Genomic DNA, 21,044 nt, shown 5'->3' on the forward strand with positions numbered 1-21,044 from the left:
CCGAGAGGTATGTCAAAGGCCACGCAATTCATTAGCGGCGGATCAAGGATTCACACCCAGGCAGTCTGAATCCACACCCGGGCCACCTTCTCATTCTCCAGCTGGGGAAACAGAAGGCCCAGAGAAGTGAAGTGACTTTCCCAACAGCACACAGCAAACTGGAGGCAAATTAGAACCCAGGAGCTCTTCTCTTCCTCCTACTCTCTGTCCCCACCTTTCAGATGGTTTTGCAGCGAAAGATAGGACAGCCTGGCCTGAGGGGGAGGCCCCCGCTCCGCTCCCCCCCTATAGGCAGAGTCCTGGAAACTGCAGGCAGAGGGGAAGGAGATTGGAAGATTCCCAACTTAGAGGGAGAAGGGGAAACTTGGAGGGAAGGGGGAACTCAGGACATGGTGACCACGGCTGTGGCAGTCTCCTGGCCTGGTAGGAGGAGTCACCATGGCCTGGTTTCCACAGATGTGGGCTGCAGCCACCCTGCTGAATGGGAGGCTATTAAGGGAAAATGCTTTGCAAGGAGCTGAGCAGCTGGGAGCGGAGATTGTCAGAGGACTTCAATGGGTGGCATTGTTTCTTCGAGGGACTGGTAGGCATTTGCTCCCGGGGTCTGTGTCTGGGGCATTGGCTGGTCAAGGGGCCAAGGGGAGCGACCCCCAGGAAGGTTTCATTTTCTCCCCTGACCTCCTGTCCCTGGCTCACTCCCCCAGCACTGCCCTGCATCCAGGGCAGCCTGGTAGTGAGGAACATCGACCCCGGGGACTGACGCCAGGGCCACATTCTGTAGTGTGAACCCATGGCCGTGTTACCGAGAACCTCAGTGCCTGAGGTTCCTTATTTGTAAAATGGAACCAGGAAGAGTTCCCTCTTGTTGTGCTAGAGAGATTGAGCAAGGAAATGGAGTTGATGCTTTGGTCTCACTGGCTCTTTGTCCTGGTCTCTGTCCATCCCAGGCCCTCCCAGGATGTGAAATTCTCCCCCTGGCCTCACTGCCCAACTGCAACCAGGCAGGGGCTCAGGGCAGGATGGGCCTCCCCGTGAGGCAGGGGCTGTGTGTGGAGAGAGCGGAAAATACCAGGCCAGGTCCAACCTTCGAAGGAAGAGCTCTGAGGACGGAGAGCAAACCCCACCCTGTGTTACATGATTGCCAATGGCTCCACTCTGAACACTCTCAAAGCCCTAAATCTGTGTGTTCTCTCCTACCCAGGCCTTTGCCCGGGCTGTTCTTCTGCCTGCGATGCTCTTTCTTCTCTTTCCATGGCTACTTCCTGTCTGTCTTCTGGAAGTTAGCTTGGGCTAGCTACCTTTCAGGAAGCCTGTTCCTTAGGCTACACAGGGGGTCCTCCTGTGTGGCCCCCACTCCAGTCCCTGCAAGCGCCTAGCCCCTTCCTCTCGAGGCTATGAGCTCTGGGAGAGGGGGGACCAGGACCTGTTTACTTATCTCCTAGCCTGAACCAGAGTAGCCACTCTGTCAACATTTATTAGATGAAGCTGGGAATGAGTGAATGAATGACTAATTGGATTCCTTGGCCCCAGCTGTTAAGGGGGAAGGGTATGTCTGGTGGGATGAAGAGAAAGGGGAGTGGGTACGTCAGATAGGACTGTAAACATATCAAGTTGGGGGTCTCCCCCAGGAAGATGCAGGATGACCTCTTGGAGTCCTCCTCTCTTGGGACTCTGCCTAGAAGTTCGGTCGCCAGGGCCTGACCCTGCCTAGACATTAGACCACCAGGGTCTGTAGCCATATCTTAGCATAGCCAGTGTTCACTGCAGAACTACTGTGTTGGCCACTATGCTCAACACTTTATACACATACACTCACTATGTACAGTATACCTTTATTGAATTCTCAAAGCAACTTTGTGAGACAGGTACCACAATTATCTTCATTTATAAAATAGAAAACTGAGGTTCAGAGACGTGAAGACACTTTGCCCGAGGTCACACAGCCGGCAAATGCTGGGGCTGGAAGTGCTGTTAGTAACACATGCGTGTCTGTCTGATCCTAGAGCAGGAGCTCTTAGCCACCAGGCCATCCCTGCAGGATGGAGCGGAAGGCACCATCCCATCTCCCAGGAAGTGGAAGTTGCTGGGAAACGAAGCTGGAGAAAGTTCAGAGCAAACGATTAGTGTCTGGTGAGCAACCACAGCACACTGGGCCTGGCAGGAAATGCAGAACTGGCGGCCAGCCCGGACAGCCAGCTCCCCATCTGAGCAGACAGACAGACGGACCCTAGGAAGAGGGATGGGTGACGACAGCAGGCTGGGGGCGGGGGTGGAGTGCCAGCCCATGCGGTCTCAACGGCTGGTGCTCATCACCAGGTGGCTGGAGGGTGGACAGTGGTGGGCCCCGGAACAGGGTGCGGGTACACAGAGTTGCCCTGGGGGGGCTGCTTGGAAGACTCTGCACATTGGAGGCTTAATCACTAGGCGTTTCCAAGCTCAGGAGGTGGCTCCCTGGCACTCCAGCCCCTAACGGGGATGACTTTTATGCCAGTCCCCAGAGAGGAAGTTTTCCTGCTTCCTAGGGCTCAGCGGAGAACCCTTACTTGTTGGTTCTCTCCCAGTGGCTGCAGGATTCCAAGCTTTCGACGTCAATGTCATCCTCTGAGCAGAGCTCAGGGACCCCCAGTCTGTGAGAGACCCTGGGGGCTGCTTTCTTTGATTACCCATCCAGCTGGGAGCAGGCAGCCATGGGCTCAGCCCTGGGCCATGGAGAAATTACCCAGAGAAGGGTAAGGGGTGGCCTGGTGGGGCTGCTCTGCCGAGTGCTGATTTCTGCTGCTCCTCGGAGAAGCACGGCTCCTTAGCAGTGGGGGTGGGGGGTCTGTCGCACCCCTGCCCGTGTCCTGGTGTCATCGGGCTGGATGAAGAGAGCTGAACGCAGCAGGAAAGGCCAAGACCCCTGCACTCCGAGCAGGGCCCCAAGCACCCTAGGAAGTGGGAGGCGCCGCCCCAAAGCTCCCGTGACTTGGTGATTTGGCTCAGGGTGGCCCTTGAACCCCCATTCAGCCTAGTCCAGGTGCCGTGAGGCCCATCCAGGGACCTGTCGTGGTGTCATGGTTGGGGACAGTTAGGAGGTCACCTGGGCTGGAGAAAGGGCTGGATCTGGTGAGAAGTAAGGACAGGAAAGGGAGTTGGGGGTGGATTCCCATCTGAGATGGGTATTAAAGCAAGGATGGAGTTAGAGATAGGTTGAGATGAGAAGTAGGTTGGAGTTGGAAGTAGGTTTAGGATTATTACTGCTGTCAGAGTGAGGAATCAGGTGGACTCCAGCTTGATTTGGGTATCAGGGACAGGGCTGGGAGTGAAGTCGCAGCTGGAATGAAGCGAGGGGCAGTGGAATTGTAGTTGAAGTGTAGCTTCGGTGTTGGTGTGAGGGTTGGGGTCAGAGTGAGATGATATTTGGCTTCAAATTAGACCAAGAATTGATTGGGACATAGTGGGAAGCAAGTTTTCTTTTCAGCGACAGGGCGTGCACTTTATGAGCAGGTGGAAAGCCCAAAGAGGACTACTGGGGCCGTCATGAGAGTTCCCTGCCATCCACCACCTGTCTCATTCACCTGCCTCCTCCTCCCCATGCTTACCCCCATCTCCTTCTCCTTCCATCTATTCCTCTGGGCAAGGCTCACATGTGATCTCCTTTCTGATCAGAGCAGATGTGACTGAGACCTGTGCTGTGTCTTATTGCAGACTCCTTTGGGCTTAAGAACCATGCTGGACCCAAGGCATTCTGGGTAAGGCTTCATCAGCTGGACCCTCATCCTAGGGCTGAGTGGGGACATACAACACCCCCCCACCCACTCCTTTCTGGCCCTTGCTGGGGCCCTGACCTTCTCTCCTCTTTCCTGCAGAGGCCCCAGCCCCTGCAGCCCCCCCTTACTTCTCAGTGTGACAACCTGACATCCTCTGGCACTCAGCTCTGGGGTCAGGCTTTTAAAGCTGTCATTGGGGAGGCCGTGGCCCCTCTCTCATTTGTTCCCTTGCCCCAATGTCCCTTCATGCAGAAACACGCATCAGGGCATGAAGCGCTGCGATGCCTTTTAAGTGCAGGCAATTAGTGGCTAAATAAAATATAGAACAAGCATCTCTGCCTGCTACTGGCACAGGCTTACTAAAGGCCGGGTAAGGGACCCTGGGAACAGGTTGGGAGAACAGAAGATGGTGGCCCCAGTGTCCTGGACTGGAGCCTCTTGCTGGGATAGGGTTGCAGGGAAGAGGAGCTCGTGGACTTCGAATTCACTCTTCAGCTTCGTTAGAGGGTTGGGCATGTGGGGCCACCATGGGGGCCTTGAGGGAGCTGAGGGAGAGTCCGGAAGCACAGTGAGACGCAGAGCATGGGGGCTTCGGGACCTGACAACCCTGGATGTGCACCCCGGCTCTGCCACTTCCCTGCTGTGTGACTTGGGCAAGATGATTACCCTTTCTGAGCCTCAGTTGCCTTGGCTATAAAATGGCAGTGATAATAGTCATACCAAACTTAGCCACGTTGCTAGATTTAAATGAGGTAATAAATGGTCCACACTGCTCAAAAAAGAGGCCTCCCAGAAGGCAGTGAGGCTGAGGCCTAAAGGGGCAGGGATGTCATAAGAGGTGCTGCGTGCATGGGGCCCAGGACCCGGGAGGGCGTTGGGGGCCCAGGGGAAGCTGCGCTGTCCCCACCCTGGGCAGGGACTCTTCTTTACTGGTGCCCCTCTCAGGGGCCTCAGAGAGAAGCAGGTAGTTGGATTCTGACCATTAGAGGATGAAAGAGGAAGAACTTAGACTTAGTGATTCTGGGAGTAAGTTCCCCATTCAATCCTCCTCCACCTACCCCCCTACTGGGAACCTACACACAGATAACCACCTAGGATGACTGATTGAATGCCCTGGAGCCTCAGTTTCCCTGGCATGTTCCTTGATGGCAGAGAGCCCTTAACAGACAGATCCTCGCAGACTTGTGGCACCTTCTTTCCTTTGTCCGTTGGTCTCTCCCACACTGCTCCATGCTGAGCACCCCTCAGGGGTGCTTCTCAGGGGAGAGAGCAGTGGTCAGGAAGCAACTCAGCAGGTGGTAGTTGGGGAGTGGGCAGAGAGGCTGGCCCAGGGGCGGGGCTACCAGTCCCTTGCCTCCTGCTCCCACGTGGACTCCCTTCTTGAAGCTCCAGCTCAGCCCTGTTCTTTAAATAAAAGGGATGACGTCATCCTTGTGCTTAGCTGCTGAGCCAGGGGAGGTGATCTGAGATACTGTGGAGGGAAAGCAAGAAATGCTGGGTCTGAGGGTGGGGACGCCAAGGACAGATGAAGGACAGATACCAAGCCCCCTGGGAACGTGTGTGTGTGTGTGTGTGTGTGTGTGTGTGTGTGTGTGTTTCTGTCTCACGGGGCTCAGCCAGGAGTATGTGCTGGGGAACTACAGGATCACACAGAGTTAGTGCAGAGATGGAACTTCTGGTACTGCTCCTTTCACAGCTCACACAGTGGCATTAGATCTAGACAAGGCCTTTTATGTTCTTGAGTCTCAGTTTCCTCATCTGGAAAATGGGGTGACCCTAGTGTTGGACTTGCAGGTATGCTGTGTGGAAGGACTGGAAGAGATCATGAATGTAAGGGCTTGGCACGCAGCAGGTGCACCATTAATTGGGGGGGGGGGCGCTCTGTGAATGTGGTTGGGCGGGAGCAGGGCCGGCAGCAGAAGAGCACTAGCCGTCATCAGCAGGCCTCTGCCTCAGTTTGCCCAGCCCTCCCTAGCCAGAGTCTGGACCTGGGCTCCGCCAGGGTGGGGGTGCGTGGCCCTCCCTGTCTCTTTGGGCTCACCTGCCAGGAGCTCCCATCTGATCCTGGGCGGCCTGCTCCCCCGGGGGACAGCCCTGAGTCCTTCTGCAGAAGCCCTGGGTTCCCTTTTCCCTGAGCAGCTCTGAGGCCTCCCCTACCTATCCCCCCCATCCCTCCCCACCCCACCCCACCCCCTGGGTTTGCTCAGGCTTCTGACAGCTTCTCCACACCTGGGATCTGGACCCTGGGCCACAGCTTCTGTTCCCTCTCAAAGTCCCTTTTATTCTCCTTCCCTGCTCTCACAAGTGCCTCACTTTCCTCTCGCTCATCTCAGCTTCCCTTTCTCTGTGTTCCCTCCTCAGTCCCTCTCCCTTTCTCTCTATGCCTCTTCCTGTCTCTCCTTGTCCCTGTCTCTGACGTCTGTCTCTATCCCTGCCTCTCCTTCCCAGTTGTCTCGTCTCAACATGAACCTGATGGTTGCCTCTGCCTACCAGTCTCTCTGTTGTTCTCCATCCCACGTGGCATTTTTTCCTGCTCTTTAAAAGGTGGGCCCTAGCCTTGGAAAGGCCCACAGGGCCAGGACCAGGCCGGTCGCCCAGAAGGGGAAGGCTCCCCCAGCTTCTCCCCTCGCCAAGTGGGGCACAGCCCTGGCTCTCTGTGCTTCCTGAGCACGGGTGCGTGTGGGCTGAGGGCAGAAGGCCCATCTTGCCTGTCATCTGGAGAGACGTGTGTGCGAAATGTTAGCTCTGTGGCTCCGATTCAACTCCTGGTGGCTGGCTTCAGAACACAATGACAGAATGGGGTGATGGGGACCCAGAAAAGGGAGCTGGGCTGGAGAGGGAGTCCCAGGACTTTGGCAGAGGACCCAGGGCTGCCTAGAGATGACTCTGGGTGGGAGAGCAGAGGGGTTGGGTAGGGGTCATGACATCACTGGATGCAATGGTGCAGACTAGATGGGGTGAGAGTGAAGGGGGTCCAGGGAAGGGCTGGAGTGGGAGAAGAGGGCATTGGGTGTGAGGAAGGGGACCCTGGGTGGGTGGAGGAGACCTAAGATACAGTGATGGGACATTGGATGAGGGTCCAAGGGATGGTGAATGGGGGGAAGAGGGTATGGAGTGGGTAGAAGGAGGCATTACATGAAGCATGGATGCAGTGAAAGGCTATGAAAAGGGGTTCCTAGGGACCTCCCCCACCCTGGCTTGCTCTTCACCTGACTGCCCACTCACACCTCCTGCTAGGACCCCCTGTACCCATTTCTCATTGTGTTACTTCTGGCCCTCACTCTTAGGCCCTGGGCTTCCCCATCTCTCTTCCCCCGCAACCCCACCCCCCCACCCACCCACCCACAGAGTTGAGTTGCTAACAGCCCTTCCCATTTAGGGGCCTGCCTGTGACAGGCTGTTTCAGGGCTGACCCTGTGGAGATCTGTTTATCTGCCTGTTTATCTGTGTGGTCCCAAAAGAAGAGCCCCAGTTCCCACCAGCCCTGGTTCGGTAGAATCAGCAGTTCTCACCTGAAAAGGAGCAGGTGAGAGCTCCTGAGCTGGGTCCTGGAGATTAGAGCAGGAGGGGGGCTGCTAGCACATTCTGGCCAGCACTGCTGGAACCCCAGGATGCGCCCAGGGCCTGCGTGTGTCCAGGCCACAGACAGCACACACAGTAGCTCAAGGCCAAATCCGCCTGTAGCTTCTCCTCCCAGGACCTTTGGCCCGTGTCTGTATCCACGGGGGCCTGAAGAGGGACACTGTAGCCTCTGGTTTGGGGAAGAGGAGACCAGTTTCAAAATATGTCCTGATAACAACAGTGATATTGGCAAAGCTGTCACTCAAAGGGAACTGCCTCCCTGTGAGGCAATGGGGAAGCTCGGTGCATTAATTGAAATAACATCTTCACAACTATCTGTGAGGTGGATGTTATTTTTATTTCCATTTCCCAGAGAAAGAAAATGAGGCTCAGAGAGTTTGTCACCTGTCCGGATTCTTACCTGGGCCCATTTGCCTCCATAGCTTGTGCTTTGAACCCCTGCAGACCCTGTGAAGCCCACGCCCCCGACCCGACCCGACCCCACCCCCTCATCCCCCCACCCCTTCTCCCCACCCCGCCTCCCCACCACCTCCAACTTCAGGACCCTGGGAGGTGTGAGTGACATGAGTCACAAACAGTCTAGGGCTGCAGCTGTGGGAGGGGCCGCCGCTGTGGGAGGGGCCGTGTCCTGCAGGCTCCTCCACCAAGGCCTTGGGACAGCCTTCTAGTCCCTCACAGGCCTGAAGATCCTCCTGCTTCCACCAACACCCCCTGCAAACATGAACTGTTTACAGTTGTGGCCAATGGGGAGGAGACCCCAATTTAGGCCCCCTCCCTGGGATGTGGATGGGAACAACGGGGCAGAGGGAGAGGCTGTCCAGGGTCCACTCCTGCCTCAGCTGCCCTGCCCTACAAGCCGCAGGACCCCCTGCCGGGCTGTGGGTGTGCATGAAGACCCTCCTCCACATCTCCGCGTGGGCGTACTGGGCTGCTGTGTTCCCGTGGTGCCGGTGGGTGCGTGACGATGGCAGCTCCCACCCGGCAGAGCCGTGAACAGAAGGGGCGAGCTGCCGGCAGCTTTAAATAGCTCCTCGCTGTATCTCACTTGCCAGAAGCCCCACCCCCATCCCCAAGTCTGGCTGCCCCAGGGAGGGGCTGCGTGAGCCCCAGAAATGAGGCCAACACAGAGGGGCTTAGCTCCCCCAGCTCGGAAACAGCCTCCAGTCATAGAAATGCCTGCCAAACACACCTGTTCATCGCTATGCATAAGAGGCTCAGCCTGCTTTTTTCTTGGGTACCTGGTGTCCAGAAAATTGCTTAAGGGACTGTGAGTTATCAGGGGACAGATTCTGCCTGGGCCTGTTATCTTGGCTGCAAGGTTGCAGTGGGCAGGTTTTCATTCCACCCTCCCTTAAGAGGGTGCACAGGCCCAGGTCTGGCCCAGCCCTCTGACTCTAAGAAGCAGCCCATCAGGCCCTGCTGCCAAGAGCAGTCAGTGGGGACCCTTGGGCATCGGTTTGCCTCCCCTTGGCCTACATCTGTCTACACACCTCCTTGAAGATCTGCCCCTGCCACAGATCCCTCATCACTCTTCTCAATCCCCCATGTCACTGTAGCCAGAGTACCTTCCTTCTGCTCCCTGAATCTGCCCAGCTCATTCCCACCTCAGGACCTTTGCACTTGCTGTTCCCTCTGCCAGGAGTTCTCCTCTGTGGCTTTCCCCCGTAGTTGGAGCCAGGTTCACATTAGGAGTTTTTTGGGCCCTAAGCACTTCTTTTGTGGGTTCTTTCATCCATAAAAAGATATGTTTTATTTTCTACACCTTATATTTTGCAGTTGCATTGGTAGAACCATGGATGTATTAATATCCATTAATAAAAATATTTTTTTAATGTAAAAGTTCATTTTTTTAATTTTAAAAGAAATTGGAACATTTTTAATTGTAAAAGAAATTTAAAAGGGGCTACTGTCCCTGATGGAGCAGATGGCCCCGTTGGAACCTTCTCATGATTTTGGCCTCAGCTCAAATGTCACTTCCTCCAAAAGGCCTTCCTTGAACACTCCCTTTGAAATACTTGCCATAGCCACACACTGGTTCGTTACCCTGATTTATTTCCTTCACAGAATTTACAATGACCTGACACTGTCTAGTTCGTAGTTTACTTGTTCTCTGTCTCCTATATCAGAATGAAAGCTTCATGAGGGCAGGGACTCGGCCCTTTCGATGCTGAATAATCGCTTCTCCAGTTATGTGTGGGTCTGTAGAATGGGTCGATGAACAGGCTTGAGTCACCTGACCTAACATAGACTCCCTCCTCTCAGTGACCTTGACGTTGATGTTCTCCCTTATAGGCCCCTCAGACTCTTCTGAGTTTCAGAGAAAGAAGGGGATTCATACACAGGCCTCACACACAACCCAGAGCCTCTCAGAGCCTCAGTTTCTTTATCCGGAAAGCAGGAAGAATACCGCTGCTCTATTCAGAGAATGAAGTGAGGTGGAGTGTGTCAAAGCAACATACTAACCCTAAGAGGGTGTTCAATAGGTTCAAGTTTCTTCTGCACCTTCTCCCTGGCCACCCCAGAGCTTGTACTTGTCCACAGCGGAGGAAGCTCACAGCACGGAGGCCTACCTATTTCTAAATGCAATAGGTGCTCAGTAAACATTTGTTGGTAACTGGTTGACCGTGTCTTCTCTCCCTCCTCCAGCAAAACCTTAAACAGAAACCCAATGGAAAGTCAGAACATCTTCCCTTCTTGCTCTCTTTCTACAAATATTTACTGAGCCCCCTACTATGTAACAAGCACTGTGCTTGGCTTTAGGGATCAATGATAAAGTAAAAAAAGCTTGGTCTCTGCCTTCCTGGAACGGATGGTCTGATAGGCTGGACAGGGGTTAACCAAATACTCAGTTACACATCACTGCACTGGTGCTAACAGCTTCAAAGAAGAGAGCCTCAGTGGGTTGTAAGGACATGTGATGGGGAATTTGGCTGGGTCAAGGGGTCCAGGACAGTTTCTTCGAGGAAACAGTGACTAACCTGAAATCTGAGGAAGAAATCAGAGTTTACTAAGGCAATAAGAAAAATGGTGGTAGAGTGAGTACGCTAGATAGTGAGGACAGCATGTGCAGATGTCCTGTGGTCAAAGGGATGCTGTTAGCCAATAAGGAACCAAAGGGAGACAGAGGTAGTCATGTGATGTGAAACAAGACTGGAAAAGTGGCCAGTGGCCACACTGTGTAGGATCTTATAGGCCACATATGGTACTTGGTCTTTTATCTGGAGATCCTCAAAGGGTTTTAAGTGACACAATCAAGTTGGCATTTTGAAAAGATGACTTTAGCTGCTTATGAAATAAAGAAGGTGATTGGCAAGTACATGTCATACTTGTCATAATCCCCAGTTCTTACAACCATAGCTGACAGTGCTCATCAGTTACAGGGTTCTCAAAGTTCCGTCCTCGGGCCAGCAACATGAACATCACCTGGGAATCTGCTACAAATGCAAAAAATCAGACCTCACACCAGACCCCATGAATGGGAAACTCTGGGAGTGAAAGCCAGCAATCAATGCTCCGATAAGCCCTCCAGGTGACTCTGCCCAGGTGGAAATTTGAGAACCACTGAAGTATATAGTACTTCCTACGTAGCCCAGTGTAGCATCAAAAGTGTCCTCCCCACACACTCCAAGCAGTTACTACGGAGCAGTTCCAGCACCTCTGTGAGGCCAGTTACACAAAGCACTGTGCTGGGGGCTGCTCGGAAGGGGCTACACAAAGGCAGCTCTGCACCTCAAGAAGTGAGACTCTGACCAAGTCCTAAAGGCAGCCAAGCAGCCATGTGTGCTAGGCAGAAGAGCACTGGACACAGAATCTGGAGGTCCAACCCCAAGTCTCTACTCATCCTCTGCCAAGCGGCGGCACAGCCTTAGGAACCCGTCTCCATCCCAGGCCGCAGTTTCTTCACGTGCATTGAAGAAAGTGGCTCTGGGTGGTAGGCTCTTTTCCTGCAGCTTTGGAGCCAGAGTGAAGCCGAATGCATGCACGTCCCCGGGGAAACCCCCTATAAATCAGCCTCCCCCCGGAGCAGGGAGCTTGTAGGACGCAGCACATGACTCAGCCCTGGGAAGGAGGGCTGAGAACATCCATCACCCTGGGCAGCCAGTGAGGGCAGAGAACCAGGGGAGGAACAGCTTGGGAGGGAGGGCAGGAGTGGGGAGAGCTTTGTCCCTCTGCTGCTCCACCCCTTGCTCAGGGTTTGGACCCATTAGCACCCAAGGGGGACTCTAAGCCCAGAGGAGGGTGAAACCCAAGAAGGAAGGAGAGTGCGAAGAAGGCTGGAGGCCAAATTCTATGAAACCTGCACAACATAGCCAATGCGGCCCTGAACTGCTGATAAATCCTGAGATTAATTGCCAAAATCCCGCCCCAGATCCATTTATCTGGCTGCTCCTCAGAGTGAATAGCACTTCAGTAGAGAGGCCTCCCCAGATCAGCCATCTGCCCCCCACCCTCCCATCACCTCTGAGCTGTCCTCATGCTTCTGTTCTTCAGGAGCCCTGTGTTGACCTGTTCCTGGCCTGCAGTTATCGGCCCTCACCCTCCTGGCATGGCAGCTCCCTGAGGGCAGCAGCCTCCCCGTCCTGCTCCCTGTTCTCCCCAGAGACACGACTTACTCCATGATGCTGGGAACTGGTTCTGGTGATCTACATACATTATTTCACCGTGTCCCAGTCTTTGAAAGAGGCAACATGATTATGTCTCACTCGTCAGATGGAAACGCTAAGGACAGAAAGATTAGTGACTTGCTCAAAGGTCACACAGCGAGAAAGTGATAGAAGCCCTCTTTGGACCCAAGGCTGTCTGACCCCAAAACTCAAAATATTTGGAGTGTGAAAGTAAAGGAAGTGTTAAAATTCTGGGGGTGGGGGAGAGTATTGATCCAAAGGTCCCCAGTTACTGATAAGAATGCACTAGCCCAGAGCAAGGAGGTCCCTTCTGAAGCTGGAGTTACTTAATTTAGGATTTCTAAAGGAAAGTTCTGCTTTACACAGCTGCTGTCCAACTTCTAGAATTTGTCACCCCCAAGGGGGTCTTCACAAGCTGAAAATAGAAAGGAGTTCAGAAAGGGTTGCACAGAATTAATGGCTGATGGTCCCCAGCAGTAATTAAGGGAAGTGGGAGATGCTGGGGTTGGGGCCGAGACATTCGAGGTCAGCGTCAGGCGAGAGACCGCCGCCATCTCCCCCAAACAGGTCTGGGATGCTCCAGCAGAGAAGCTGGGGGGGAGGCACGTGATCTCAACTTCCCAGCCCCCACACCCCTGCCACCCCTTGTAGGATTTGGCTGTTGGCCAGCCCATTCCCGTTGCCGGCCCCCCACCCCCCCGCCCCACCCTGTCTTCACTGCCTGCTCCATCCCCCAGGCCCAGCAGGACTGTCAGGGGCTGGCTGTCTGGGCTTGCTGACTCACACACCTGCCCGAGACAGGCAATTTGCATGTATTTTTGTTTTCTACATATTTTCTTTGCTTTTATTTTTTAAAGAAAAAGCTATTTTTGCAAGATCTTCATTACATCCTAATTAATCACATTTCTTCCAATTTTTGTCTTGTTAAATATAAAACTTAACAAGCAACTGATTCTCATTTGTTTCGGGTTCATAGTGAATTTCATGCCCACATCCTTTCCTTCAGGTGAGCGGGGAGGGGGCTACAGAGCCCCACCCCGTGGGGCATCCCCACTCTCCAGCATCTTCCCTTTGGGGAACACCACTCTCATTAGTCTGCCCTCTTGACCTCCCCACCTCTTCTCCCTTCCCGCCTCCACATCTCCACGCAGAGTGAGTGTCTTGTGTCTCCCGTCTCTCCTCTTCTGCCTTCTCCTCCCCTCCACCTTCCTCCTCACTCCTCTCAGTCTGCCACCTCCCACAGCTCCCTGCTCTCTGCACCCACCTTCCTTCTCCCCAGCCCCATCTCTAACCTCCTCTTCCCCTTCCCCACCCTCCCTCCTGCTGCAACACTCTCACACCCCAGAGGCACCCTCAGAGCCTCCAGGGCCTTCTCAGCCCACTCCACCCTGCCACACCCCTCCCCCTGAACATCACCCACAGGCCCAAGTTGTGGCTACTCCTGCAGGTGGGTGTGATACTCTTGTCTCTCAGCTGCTAACTCTCCCCCTTCCCCACCCCCAGCCCTGCATAGTCCTCCTGAAATTGCCTAATCCCTGAAAACTCAATTCCGCAAAGCCCAACAGCAGTGGTTCTTGGAGGCGAGGGGCACGGACAGGTGCCTAAGATTCCAGGGTACGGCCCCTCTTTGAGCAGTGCTGGGATGTCAGGGCTGAGGCCAGCAACTCTCACCAGATCCTATGCCCAAGGTCACTTTATGGAGACCCTGGTAGGGATGCTGGCCACTCGCATCCACCTCGGGCTCCCCAGGCACAGGGTCCTGTGGCCGCCCAAGGGCAGTGGACAGCTGGAGCTGAAACCCCTCTGTACAAGCAGCAGCCTGGGCCCGCTGCCGGGGCCTGATTTCTGGGGGGGTATTTTCTGGCCTCTGGCTGGGGACAGTGGTCTGAATGTTCCCACAGGCACCCTCCATGTGCATGCACACGGCTATGCCCACACGGCACGTGCATCCATCTCACACAGATCTACTCTACGTGCCAGAGCCAGGCATCTCACGTGGGGTGCAGCAGAATTACCCAGAAGGCTTACTAGAGTGCTAGGCTCCACCTCCATCCAGGTTTCTGATTTGGTGGATCTGGGGTGGGACCTGAGAATGTGCATTTTAAGCAAATGCCCAGGCACCACTCTTTGAAAGCCACCGACTGGAGAGATCCACACGTGCACACCCAGGAGGGCGTGCATCCATGCGTGGAAGGTTTTGCAAAACAGTGAGAGCGAGGCGGCTGAGGAGGGCTGGAAGCCCTGAGCTGCGTGTGGGCGGCTCACCCAGCCCAGGAACGCCGACTGCCGTAGCATTCCCTCGCTGTCTCTGGCTCTTGCTGTTTCTTCACTGGTCTCCACATTTCCATGCACCTCTTTCCCAGTCTCCCGCCATCCCTGCAGCCTCCAGGTGGCTTCCCAACCACTCTACACACGTGAGCTCATCCATCTCTATCGCTCTGTGAGTGAGTGGCAGGCAGGTGAGAGAAGAAGATTACAGAAGAACAGTCTCAGCTCCCCGTGAACAGGGAGCTCGCTCACCGCAATGGCACAGCCAATTATTCCCCCTGTTCTGGGGGATAATCATTAATGCCACAGGAAGTTCTAAACAAACGATTAAATCATTCCTGGGGAAGGTGCAGGAATTCCTGTGCCACCGGCAAGCCTGCCTTGTACCGCTGGCCTGGGGAAGGCTCCCCTGGGAGGGGGGAAGTCAGGGGAGATGCGTGCTGCCCCCACCCAGCAGCCATTCTGGCAGGGTCAGCCCCAAACCACCCTCCATGCTCTGAGCTGGACACCCAGCCACTGTCCCCAGGGTCCCTCCTGACCCACCCTCAGTGGTGGCTGTGTTCTGGCAGCTCTTCATGATCTCACGCCTTCTAAAACCTTGCCCAGCTGACGAATCTATTAATTTGTCACCTATTCTGCACCAGGCAGTATTCCAGGGCCTGGGTAGATACCGGTCCAGAACAAGACAGATGAGGTCCCTGTCCTCGGGGAGCTCACTGTCTAGACAGGGAGCTCATTTATCCTGTTCTGGACCTCATTTATCCTGTTATCCAGTATCTGCCCTGGCCCTAGAATAAGTAACTAAGACAATAATCACATGTGTGGCAAGTGCTGAGGAGGAAGTGCACGGGATACTCAGTGTTCGGAGTGGACCATCTTCCTGGACGGCCCTGGCCCTGCTCACCTTGAGAGGCAGGCCTCCCGAGTGGGCCGGCAGTCTGTGCCCACCTCCGGGGCCTGCAGACCTGGGAGATGCTGCTCCTGTGAACATCTGCAGCTTCGGAGCAGTCCTCTTCCTAGCCCGAGTCCCCACCAGGCTATCTTTAGAAAAATAATGAGTATCTATAACAGTTACTGTTTTTTAACACTTACTATGTGCCAGGCATTGCACTGAGCAATTTATGGTCATTACATCATTTCATCCACAGAACAATAATAACGTTATGAAGTAGGTGTTTTGAATCCCCATTTTACAGACAAGGAAATGGAGCCCTGGAGTGTTTGGGCCATTTGGCCAAGTCACACAGTAAGTAACTAGGGGCTCGAACTGAGTTCTGTCTGAGTCCTGAGCAGAGGCATCTAACCCACCCCCTGCCCCGCCCCACCACCCTACCTCCATCCAGCACTGATTTCAGGGATGAGAGACCATGTAAACAGGGGTCCCTGTGGAGATGGGCTACATCAGGCTGTACTAGCTACTAAAATATCACAAGAAGGGGCTCTCCTCCCCTCCGAGTCTCCAACGTGCAGCCCAGACAAGGTAAACCAAGCTGGATTGCTGCAGGGTCCTCTCCCTCTGGGGCTCTAGGGCAGTCGGGCTCCTGTGGCTCCCCCAGCCCTAGGTCTCTATAGAACCCAGAGAGACCACAAACCCTACCCCTGCCCTGCTGCCCCCCCAGGCCTCTGCAGCCTCGGGGGGGGGGGGCTCTTCCCAGTGTTGCCACACGACCTCTACCTCCTGCACCTGCAGCCAGGACACACTCCCCAGGGCCCCTGGGGCAGTCAGAGGTGGAGAGGACCGGAGCTGGGGTCTGCAGTGACCAATCGGCTGGTGCTCGGGAGGCCATGGTGAATTATTCACACGGATTCTGTGAATTATTCAAGTTGTTATTATTTATTTTTCAGATGTGCCTGCAGCAGAGCCTCCAGGCCCGTGTTCAAAGGGTGACATAACTCCGGCTCTGGATCGCCGCCATCTGTGGAGAAAGAGTCAGGGCTGCCTGCAGCCTCACTGGGGGGGGGGGGGGGGGNCGGGCCTGTGGGGGGGGGGGGGGGGGGGGGGGGGGGCCCAGAGAGCAGGCTGAGGGCAGGCAGGTGCTGCCTTAGGGACCAATGCCTGCAGATCCCCAACCCTAACCCCAATTACACAAATAATGTCACCACTTACTGAGTCCTCACTGAGCCCCAGCACTGTGCTTTCCACATATGGGTGCAAGTGAATGGCACAGCAACCCAGTGAAGAATGTCATAAGCCCCATTTTACAGATGACAGGACAGAAGCTCAGAGATGTGATGTCGCTTGTCCAGGGCCACCAGTTAATAATTGGGATTCAGGCCCAGGTCTGTGGGCACTACAGCCAGTGGTCGCCATATACGATGTGTCTGTGGGTGTTACGCCAGCAAATACCTTTGCTGCCCCGCTGTGCCCCCATCTCCAACAATGGCTTCAAACCTGGCTGAGGGCAGGCCTGTACCGCCAAGGCTCTCGGGAGACTTCCGTGTCTCCATGGCAACAGGACTGTGAGCAGCCAAAGCTGAGCTTGCTCTGCTCCTGCGGAGTGAAGTGTCCTTCGCCTGAAGAGTCTCCACATGCCCAGGCTCAGAGCAAGTGTGACCTGGGGCTCCGCGAACCTCACCGAGGCCCCTCCTGCCCCAGACACAGACACAGACAGAGCACACCTCCCTCCCAGAGCTCTGGTAGAAGAAGCCATGCCAGCCTCCCTGTCTCCTTTACACAACTCCCCTGCTGCCTAACTCCACCCCTCTGGCTGCAGCTCCAGTCCTTGTCCCTGTGGAATCCATTCCCCCTCCTGCCTAGCTGACATCTGGAGGCAAAGAGGACACGCCCAGGGGAGGCCCTGAGGGTCCCTCCTCAAGGTGACTATCATTTTACAGAAACACTCTCCTGTCCTGGAAGGGCACCTGTGTCTTCCTGCTACTTCATTCATTCATTCATTCATTCATTCATTCAACGAATACTTATCAAGTGCCTACCATGTGCCAGACACTGTTTCAGGTGCTAGGGAAGTGGCCAAGAGCAACAGGCCTCCTAGTCAGAGTCTCTCTCCTCCCCTCCCAGGGTAACATAGGCCCCTGTCCCAGGACCTGTCTCTCCTGACACCAAGGACACAAAATCACAGGCAAACTGAATTGGAGCCCAACTCGACCAGACCCTGACTCTGGGTGACCTTGGCCAGCATCTCTCCTCTCTGCCTTTCCCCCCTTTAAAATAAGGGAGTGGGGCAAGAATCTGCTTCTGAGTTCTTGCCAGCCCTGCTCCTCTCTGATGTCAGCAATTCAATCACCACGTCCATCCCACCCACAGCTGAGAAAGTCAGGGTGCTACACCTGCCTCACCTCCGGCGGACTTAACGCCTGCCTCTCCCCGCCTGCGCGTGCATGTCAAGGGGGGTTTGGGGTGGCTCTGCTGCGATGGTGGATTTTGCCAGAGAGGCTCAGGGAGGCTTGAGGGCTGGTGAGAAAGGAAACAAACATTTGCAGGATGCCTGTTCTTTCCTTGCCAATATTCTTTTTTAAGGATTTTATTTATTTTTAGAGAGAGGGAAAGGAAGGAGAAAGAGAGGGAGAGAAATATCAATATGTGGTTGCCTCTTATGTGTCCCCTACTGGGGACCTGGCCCATAATCCAGACATGTGCCCTGACTGGTCAGGGAATCGCACTGGCGACCCTCTGGTTTGAAGGCTGGCACTCAGTCCGCTGAGCCACACCAGCCAGGGATGCTCGACAGGGTTCTTTATTAACCTTTGGGGAGGTAGAGATGATTATCGCCATTCTACAGACTGGGACCCAGGCCACACAGCCAGTAAGTTGCAGGACTGAGATCTGAACCCAGGCCCAGGCTGCCCATATTCTTGCTAGGCCACCAGGCTTTGCCTCACCTCAGCTGGGCCCTGGGGATGAGCAGAGTGGCTTCCTCTTCCAAAGCCTGTGTTGGAGCTGGGGACAAGAGCTCGTCACTGAAGCCAGGGGGTTGAGTGCCTGATTTCTACCTTCTCCACCATAAAATAAGAGAAAAACCTTGGGCCCAGCTGTGCTGAGTCATCCAGGGCCCAGGAAATCCAGGTTTATATTTACCCCAAAGCAGCCGCCTCAGCAGGTTTGGGGCTGTCCTCTGAAAGCACCTGGACTTGTTCTCTGGCTAGGCAGGCAGGTGAGATGGAACCACAGAGCAGGAACGCGCTGGCTGGAGCTGGGCTGTCCCCAGCCCCTGGGGCACTACCTCTGCCCCAGTCAGTGACTTATGGGCTGGACCCTGGTCTCCACCTCAGCTTGGCCTGAAGTCAGTCTGGTCCTGTCCCTACTGGTCCCCAGACCACCAGGGTCTGAACCCCTGGGCTTGTGAACACTGCCAGACCACCGGCATGGGGGAGAGGAGACCATGCAGGAGTATGTGCCCACAGGCTGGTGCCGAGCTTCCCCTGGAGCCCAGAACTGCTGGGCAACCCTTCGAAGCCTGGGGCTGTCATGAGGGTGACACCAGGTGACAAGGACCAGTGCTCAGGGAAGGCCAGCTAGGAGGAGCACGGCACCCACCCTTAGCCGTCTCTCCTTCCCTTTCCCACCAGACCCCTGGGAGCAGAGGGGGGTCTGGGGCTGCCATCCTGAGAGGACTGAGCTTGTCCAGCAGGTTCTTGGGCTGCACAGCCGCAGTGTATCTGGTGCAGTTTCTGAACAGCGCCCACCCGCCAGGCCCAGGCCCCATTGGCCCCTCTCGAAGCTCCAGCAGGAAACCAGCTTTGTGGGCCTTTGTCTTGGACAGACTAGGGTGACAGGTTCTCTGCTGAAGCCCCTGAGGTCAGAAAGAGCTGCCTTGTGGTCATGGGCAGAAGATTTAGGGCTCAGTGGGTGGCCCCACTCCACCTGGGGGGCCACCATTTAGGGAAGATCTGTATCCCAGGCAGCAAATGTCCTCTACTGCCCTTCCTCTCACCCCTGGCCAAGGTTCAGTAGTGCTCTCAGTTCTGCTTACAGACGACAGACCGGGGCTCAGTCTTGGCCCAAAGTCAGGGAGCGGCAAGTGGAGGAGCGAACTTGAACCCAGGTCCCCATGACTGCAGTTTGTGTGTATGCTACTATGTGATCCTTCCTCCCTAAGTCTTCCCCAGCATGGGGGCCCTTGGTAAGGGTGGGGTGCCACGCTCTACATGCTTTTCCTCTCTTAACTTTCACAATAGCCTTCTGAGATGCAGTTCATTATCATTGTTTCTGTCTTATAAGGAAGGAAACCCACGCAGAAAGCTGGGAAGCCAGGTTAACTTAGCTTCGCTGTTACATCAAGGGTTCTGGAAAAATACCCCACCCCATTCCTCTCCCCTGATCGTGCTTCATCTCCAGGGCACTCCTCTGGCTCACTATCCACCCTAGTCCCTACCTCCCTTCTATCTGGGGGTCTCCTCACCACACCCATGCCCTCATTGTGGCCCCTCTGACCCTGAGCCAGGACAGGCAGAGATGCAACCCCCACGCCCAGCTCAAAACAACTGCCTGCCCTTCCCACTGCCTCTGGGCCCACTGGGAATTTGCCCCTAATTGCATCTCAGGCTGGGAGGCTATTAGCCTGTGATTGCATCCCCAGTGCCCGCCTTGCCCCGCTTCCACGGGGGTTTGAGATGATGTAAATCCCCAACCCAAGAGCCTGGTGCAGCTTGGCTCCCCAGCACCTCCATCACCCGGCCCTGGCTGGCCTCCTCCCCGGGGAGCTGGGTCTCCTCACTGAGGGGCAGCAGCAGCAGGGGTTGGTTCCCAGCCAGTCAAGTGCAGCCCACCTCTGAGCACTCACCGCGAGGGCCGCCACAGGAGCCTCAGACTGCCCCTCCCCTCCGCTTGCCCGCTCCCACCAGCTGCCTCCGCTTCCTCCCTGGTCCCTCCACCAAAGGGCAAGATCCCGGGAGTTTGGACTTCTTTTCCTGGCTCAGTCATTCCCTCCCTGTGACCTTGGACAAGGCTTTCCCACTCTCTGGGCCTCAAAAATAGGAGGTTCATCTTGGTGACCTCTAACCAGCTTCTAGTCTGAGAGATAAAATCATTTTGGTAATTCCTGGGGTGCTCCTTCCAGTACTATCTAGTGAAGGCTAGGCATGGTGCCAGGCATTCAGGACTCGAGAAAGGCGAGCTTGCCCTCGAACAGCTCTCAGGCTCCAGAGGGAAGGGGCCAGGTGGGGGTGACACTGAGTGCTCAGAGTTGGGCGGGGCCCAGGCCACGGCGGGATGGCAGAAGCCACAGGTGCCCTGGGGCACCCAAAGGAGGAACTCTTTCTAGCTTGCTGGGTGGTGTGAGAAATTTCCTTAGGGTTTCCGAGACCTAAGAATGAGGAAGAAGGGTAGGGTGTGGGGCTGGACCAGCAAAAGAAACTGTTAGTGTGGAGGCCGAAGGGTGGGCAGGGCCCTGGTGGCCTTGTGGGAGAGTTTGGACTGTATTCCGAGGGCACTGAGGCACTATAGAAAGATGTGGGGCAGGAGGGTGTATGGCTGCCATATGGAGGAAGGACTAGGAGATGAAGGGGTGAGGGTGGGAGACCTTCCAAAAGGCCCCCAACCATCTGTCCGACCTCCACCATGCGTGGCAACAGCCCCCTCCTGCCGTCATGGAAAAGGGAGGTGAGAGTTTCCTTCTTCCTCTCCTCTGTCCCCAGACACTGCTGTCTGCAGGCTCCTGAAGCACACACACGCGGAGCCAGACCTGCTGCAGGTCACCTGGGGATGTACAGAGGTTGGGAGGTGATGCAGAGGCCTGCGTCCTAGGAAGGAGCTGGAAGGGAAGGGGGTCTGGAGGTCTGGTGCCCGGCTGCTGCTCCAGGAGGAGTTGTTCCTGGCCACTCGGGGCACAGTGGTGCCCCTTCCTGTCCCCTGAGGGGGACC

Source organism: Sturnira hondurensis, unplaced genomic scaffold (genome assembly GCF_014824575.4).
Source record: "Sturnira hondurensis isolate 20B ecotype Veracruz unplaced genomic scaffold, ASM1482457v3 Scaffold0001120, whole genome shotgun sequence".
NCBI lineage: Eukaryota > Metazoa > Chordata > Mammalia > Chiroptera > Phyllostomidae > Sturnira > Sturnira hondurensis.